Genomic DNA, 6,585 nt, shown 5'->3' with positions numbered 1-6,585 from the left:
TATGAGGGGAGGAAGATGTACAGAAATATCCAAATGGAGCTAAGAGCCCAAATTCTCTTGCTCAAGCTGTCCATGATTCCGTAAATAGAAATACATGTGCAAAAATACAAAATGCATCCCAATATAATTATATAGACATTATGATGTGTAATTAGTGGCTATTATTATTATTATTATTATTTTAAAGGTTTTGTACTTTCACAGTAGTTCTAGCATTCGACCTAGTAAAACCTCTGTAATGATAGGGAGCAAGGAAGGATTTTTTTACTCTTTAGCACATGTTTGTTTTCAATGTCCATGCCGTAGAAGCCATAATATGTGTGTGTGACAAGTGTTTGCATTTCCAGGGTGAGGGGGATGAGTTGTGGGAGATAAAGGCATCAGCATGAAGTGCTGAAGGTGGCCCTCAACACAAGTCCTGCAGCTGCTCCTCGGAGGCATGGGAGTTCATGTTCTTGACAGCTTCCCCTCCAAGGTCTTCAGATTGGCTCTTAATTGGCAAGCTCATTAGCAGGCTCACTAACAGGAGGGAGAGCGAGCCAAATTTGTATTCTGTCAGCACTTGCTGTGAGGAGTCAGTAATCAAACAGCTTTTTTACAGTGTCCTTTTTGGTGTCCACTTTTAATGGCTCAGGTTTGTAGGTCTGCTATAAACCCCAATAAATATAACAGCCATTAATAACTGATTGACCAAGGGATTTATGTAATCATGGGATTACAGCTGCTAATTCCTTCCTGCAGTCATGTTTCTGCATTTCATTGATCGGGGAACTGGCTGTAACACTGATTAAAACTAATGGCATGGCAACGCAAGGGTGGCTTTAATGCCACTTGGATGCCAAAAGGTTGCTTGGGTGGGGAGTGATGCTTAGGCTGCTTTCACAGAACTGGAAGAGGGAGGTGGGAAATGATTGTGTGTTGTGGAGGGCAGTTCTTCCAGGAATTGCCACCCACTTAGTGGTCATCTCGGAGGTGGCAGTGTGAGGCTGGTGTAAGCTACCTCCTGGTGCCAAGCTGCTCCCATGACTATCCTGCATGTCTCCCCACTGTGTGCCACCAGCTGGCCAACCCACTAGGCTGTGTCACTGTGCCCTTCCCCTAACTGGTGTGCAGTGATGGGACTGACTAATACCAGCTCTGAGCTCTTCCATGTATTTGAAACTTATGTTCTTAAAACCCCTTCAAGTATTTTCCAGAAATTACTAAGGAGTGTTTTCTCTGAGGTTACTGCCTCAGTGTCTTAATTGTCCATGTCTCTTGTCTGAAATTTGACCCAGATTTTTCTCTTGAAAACAAAATTCTTAAATTTTTTTTTTCCAGTTGTAACTGAAATGAATGCTGGTGGCAGGAAGGTGTGGCTTGCTGAGCACAGGGTGCCCCTGGACTCATAATGTAGAAATTCTCCGGGTTACAGAGGTGCTGTGGGTAGGCATAAGGTGATGGGGGTAGGCATTGTAAAGCAGCGCTTACTTGGCTGGCTTGTTGCTGTCTGCTAAAACGAGGTAAAGCGATGAAACCTGAACCTATGAAAATGTGTGTCAGCTCATCAGTGCTTTTAAGTAGGCTGTGGGAAGTGCCTCTAATGAACCATCTCTTTTCCATCTTAAAGTAAATGAAATTAAGCTGAAAAAAAGGCTGAATAGAAAGCATCAGATGGCAGTGGTAGACAGTCAGTGTTTGTAATGTGAAAAGTGCTCTGGATTCCCAAGGCATAGGATGCAGGTGGTGCCACGTGTGCGATGCCTTTGAACGCCAAATGTGCCAGCTACATCTGAAAAGTATCAAACCCAAAATCTGAGCAGCGGTGAGTGGTTATCAGCTCTGTCAGGCAAAAATCCTCTGTGAAAAGTGGCTGCTGGTAGAAAAACAGACAATATGCAGAGATGAAATGCTTTTCATCTGTGTTTCTGAACTGGATGTTTTTCCCCAAGCTTAAATAATTTCTTTTTCTCAGAAAAGCAGCACTGACAGCCGCATAGTTACATAGTGAATATGAAGAAAACAAATAAAAAGTAGAAGTGAGCTTGCTGGGTTGATGCCCTTGCTCTCTTGTGTAGTGGTGCAGAGAGCAGATCTTTTTGTAAAGGCTGTGGATGATTTTCTGCTGCACCCTTCCATCCAACAGTGGAAACAATTCCCAAGGGTAGCAGGAGTCTTTGCCATCCAACTCTGGGAACAATAGCCCTGTTGTGCTGTTTTGGTAGACTTCAAGAAATGAGGCCTTTCTCACAACAGGGGTTTCTGGACAAGCTGTTGCCATTTCGGCTTTCACCCTGCTTCTGGACAATTGCATCTCCTCTTCTCTGCTCGGGCTTGGTGCGCGGGTGGGCACAGCCAAGGGAACTCTGTCCTTCCCCAAAGGGAATCTCACTTTGTTTTCTTAACAGCTCCACGTGTTTCTGCCCTCCTAGGACTCAGTTGGTATAAAATGTAATACCACCACAACTTTGTGTGCCTATTAATTTCTATCTCCTGGTTTTTTTTAATTTTTTTTTTTTAATATTTATTTTTCATTTACCAGCCGCTCAGAACTCAGTGTTGTGACTTAAATGTTTTATCTGGGCTCTCTTTCAGGGGACAGCATGAATGAGCAGCAGATGCTGGATTAATGTCTTGCCCTAATCTCCTTTTATTTGCAAATATCCAGTTTCTTGCAGATGGCTCTGAACAACAAAAAGCATACACAGCTTGCCTCTGGGGAAAATTAGGTTGTTTGTGGCCACTGCTGTCTGCGTTATAATCCCTGCTGGCAATTTCTTCTTTTGTCACTGGAGCAAGGGTTCAGTGGCACTTCGAAGGCATGGCACAGCAAGGTGGTAGTGGAAGCAGCATCCCTTTAGGCTCTGAAGCAGGGAGGTGGGAAGAGAAAGGAGTTTCTCTTCTTAGAGAGCAGGTGGTTGCATTTGTTTCTTCTCGTCACCCTTTCACCAGTGCCACGGGAAGGAGCTCAGGAGAACAAGCTAATGTGAGCTTCTCTCCTTGTAGCACGAGATGTCTTCCTCTGGCCATGGGCTGGCTCTGGAGCTGTTTTCAAGACAGACTGTCAGTTCTCCATCTCTGCTGTCCCTAAGATTAGTTGATGTACAGCAAGACAGTGCTCATTTCTGACTTTACTCTCAACTTGTCAGAGTTTGACAAAAGAGATCAAATTTGATGTGATGAGTTAGGGGCAGGGCTGGGCAATAACTGCTCTCATGAAAGGTGGAGGAAAAAGCTACTTATCAGGTGATAATTAATCATGAAAATCAAATTATCACATTAATCTTTGTGATCTGGCTGTGCATCAAATACTGACAACAGAAAAGTGCAAGAATCTTCCGTAAAAAATAGGTGGTGCAGCAGAAGAAATGAGCCTGAGGTAGTGTGTGAGAGCAGGGGTATGAGGTGATACTGTAAGATTTGTCACCACTAACTATACAGCAAGGAGATTGACATCCACAGTGCAATGTCACATTTTTAGCCCAAAGGGGAATGCTTTTTGATGCTAAGAAGGCAGGAAATTGCAGAAGATAATTATCTCCCAACGATGTATCACTAAGGTACCTGAAGCAGCTTGCTGGATGCTGCATACATGATCTAGGAAACAGTTTGAGGTTTTTTTTATTTTTTCTCTTTTTTCTAGTATGAATTTTTGTGTGTTTATGCTGTATGGGTTTTTTAGAGGCGATCTCCTCTCTTTTTATCTCTTGGGTGGCACTGGCTGGGGTTGCCAGCTCTGCCAGCAAGCCAGTCCTAGGGGCATTGTAGATCTTGGACCAACACATGAAGGTGAGCTCTGAGCAGACAATGGCAGTGTCTGCAGGCACTTCAGGAGAGAATCTAATGTCTTTGCCTTCAGAGCAGACAAAACCCCTCACACCTTCAGTTTGTGGCTGCATGCCTGTCAGGACTGGTAGCTCCACTAAAAGTAGTTGAAAATGGGGTTTCTCCATCACTTAAACACCTTTAAAGGTGGGATTAGTTAGGAAGATTTACTCTGTATCAGTTTAAAGTATATTGAAAGTCTGTGAAGTACAAACATGCTACTACTGTGAATTGTAATTGTAGTGTGAGACCTACTTTTCATCAAGTCTATCATAGCAGCAACAGCAGTGAAGCTGTGGCAGGACAAGACTCCCTTGTCACAATTTCTGGCACTTGAGTCAGGTTGATTAAGCATCCTGCAGGTATGCAGACATGTTAGTTGCACCTCTGACAGAAATATGTCTGTGCCTTGAGGCTCCTGCATTTTTGAAAGTATGGGGTTTGTCTTATTTAAAGCCTAGAAATTGAAACAAGTTATGTGCATTTTTTTTCCACTTTAAAAGCTGACAAAATCACTCCAATATATAGGCACTATTCTAAATCCACTGCCATCACTGCATGCTCCACCAGACATGAGGAGTGAATAGGACAGGACTGACTGGAGACAAAAAGCTTGTCTTCCAATATGATGCTTTCAATATAGCCTTTGCTCCATTTTCCCCCCTATTCTCATTATTGCAATTTTTTCCACCTGTAATTTCATTGAAATTTGCAGCATTTTTGTGGCTGCAATTCATAAGAAGGAGGCTCAGCCAGATGTGCTCTCATACACAGGTACTGCTCTAGCTATAAGGGTGTGAGTCATCTGAGTGCCCAGTGCATGCCTTTGTCTAGGCTGGGCCCTCTGGCTTTTAGGGTGGAGGTGCTGTTTGGTTAAATCAAAAAAAGAAAAAAAAAAAAAAAAAAAAAAAAGAAAAAGAAGAAAAAAAGAAGCTGTTTCCAGATGGCAATTAAGACACGTCCAGCATTTGTGCCATGACATTTTGTTCTGTTATAATTGCTTCCTTATGCTCTTGCTTTCTGATCCTCTCATCTTTTCATGGCACACTGCTGCAGGTGGCTTGGCCCAGGTGTAGAGTCTCAGACAGATGACTTGAGGATCCTCTTGAAAGAAGTGTTTTTTGCAGTGTTGAACAGTCTGTACTTCTTGAAAGTGGGTTAAGGGAATTTGAAGTCTCTCCAACACTTACTCTGTGTCTCTGAATTCAGGATGTTGAAGGAGGCTTTACAGGTGAATGTCCTCATTGCAAGGAGATTCATTGGTTTTTTGGTTTGGTTATGGGACATTTTGTAGATTTGGACAATGGTAGTGAATCCCCAGGGGAGAAAGAGCTGCAGTGTAGTTTTGAATGGGCATCAACACTTTGCTATTAGCTCCTGCTGGTTTGGAGTGCTAAGACACGTCCCTAGGGAGGAAAAATAACACAAGCCATGTTGTCTGAGCCAAAGAAAATAATTGGGCTTTGGAAATGTGTGCATGCTCGTGCTGCAGGGTGGGGTCCAGGCCCTCAAGGATGTCCAGCTGATGGCCTTCATATGGAGTTTGGGTGATTTGGGGAGCAGAGGAGACTTACCTTGTCCCCAAGCCAGTGGGGTTGATGGCAGAAGAGGGTTTGTCCCTAGATGAGCAGTAACAGTTTGGGCTGCAGCCATATGACCACTGTTCCTTGAGCACCATTTCTTGTTCCTTGTTGTCTGTGGAAGTGTGTCTGGAAGGAATCAGTGCAGACCAACCCTTGCCACTGTGGTGTAATCTGCTCATCCCAGGGCTTTTCTGGCATTCCTGCTGGGAGGTGTATGCTCGTACTGACCAAGGCTTAGTAAAAATGCCTTGGCATGGGTTTGTTGTAGGGTTTTTGCTTTGTGGTTTTTTTTTCCCCCCTTGGAGCAAATTGCCACTGTCTAATAATACCAAGGCTGATACATCTGTAGTTTGGTACAACAGATCAAGGCAGTGCTGCCAGCTCTAAGAATAATGCTGTCTCCAAAGCACATGGAGGAGGATTAAATGGTTTTCCAGCAACCTGCTGCCATCTGTGCAAACCATTTCCCAAAATACGCTGGTAAATGCCTGTGGGAAGAGCTGCAAGTCTGGTTGTGTTTGCAAACCAGTAGATTAGTCACACAATCCCGTCAGCAGCCCAGGTGGAAAGGCAGCAGTCAGAGAGGGCAGGTTCAGAGCCAGGTGTGTGGAGTAATACAGATTCCTCAGAGGTGGTGGGGAAGGAGAGGTGGCAGCACGAGAGAACTGGGAAGTTTTGAATCCTTGCTCTGTAGGGGTGTCTCCCAGAACATCAGTGTCATTAAGCAGGACATTTTGAGCAAGACAGCAGTGGTGGTGGTGGTGGTGTTATGAAATGAATTCTGTAGAGGTGCGAGGCTGCTGTTTCTACTGATTCCCTTTGAGCCAGATTCTGCAGTCTTTGCTTGCATTCAGCAGCTTGATTTTCTGAATCCTGTCGGTTTTGAGGAGAGCTATTGAGTGCTAAACCCAGATCAACTTGAATATTGGTGGAATAATCTAGTTTTATTACCCCAAGTGATATGTTGAAACTCTGTAATTAAAAGGGGGAGAGGGATCTTCAAAGCATCCTGCTTTTCATGTTGCTATCTTCCCTAAGAAATGTATCTTTTTGGGAGAAGCTTTCCCACTGGAGTGTGCATCTCTGCAGAAGGAAAAACAAATACCGACTGACATAAGCTCTGTTCTTCCTTGAGGCCTGTGAGATAGCAGCATAAAATGTGACATTTAACATCAGCCGTTTCTAAAGGCTTCTAGAT

Source organism: Pyrgilauda ruficollis, unplaced genomic scaffold (genome assembly GCF_017590135.1).
Source record: "Pyrgilauda ruficollis isolate IOZ18807 unplaced genomic scaffold, ASM1759013v1 scaffold89, whole genome shotgun sequence".
Taxonomy (NCBI): Eukaryota; Metazoa; Chordata; class Aves; order Passeriformes; family Passeridae; genus Pyrgilauda; species Pyrgilauda ruficollis.
Note: the sequence above shows the minus strand (reverse complement) of the source record.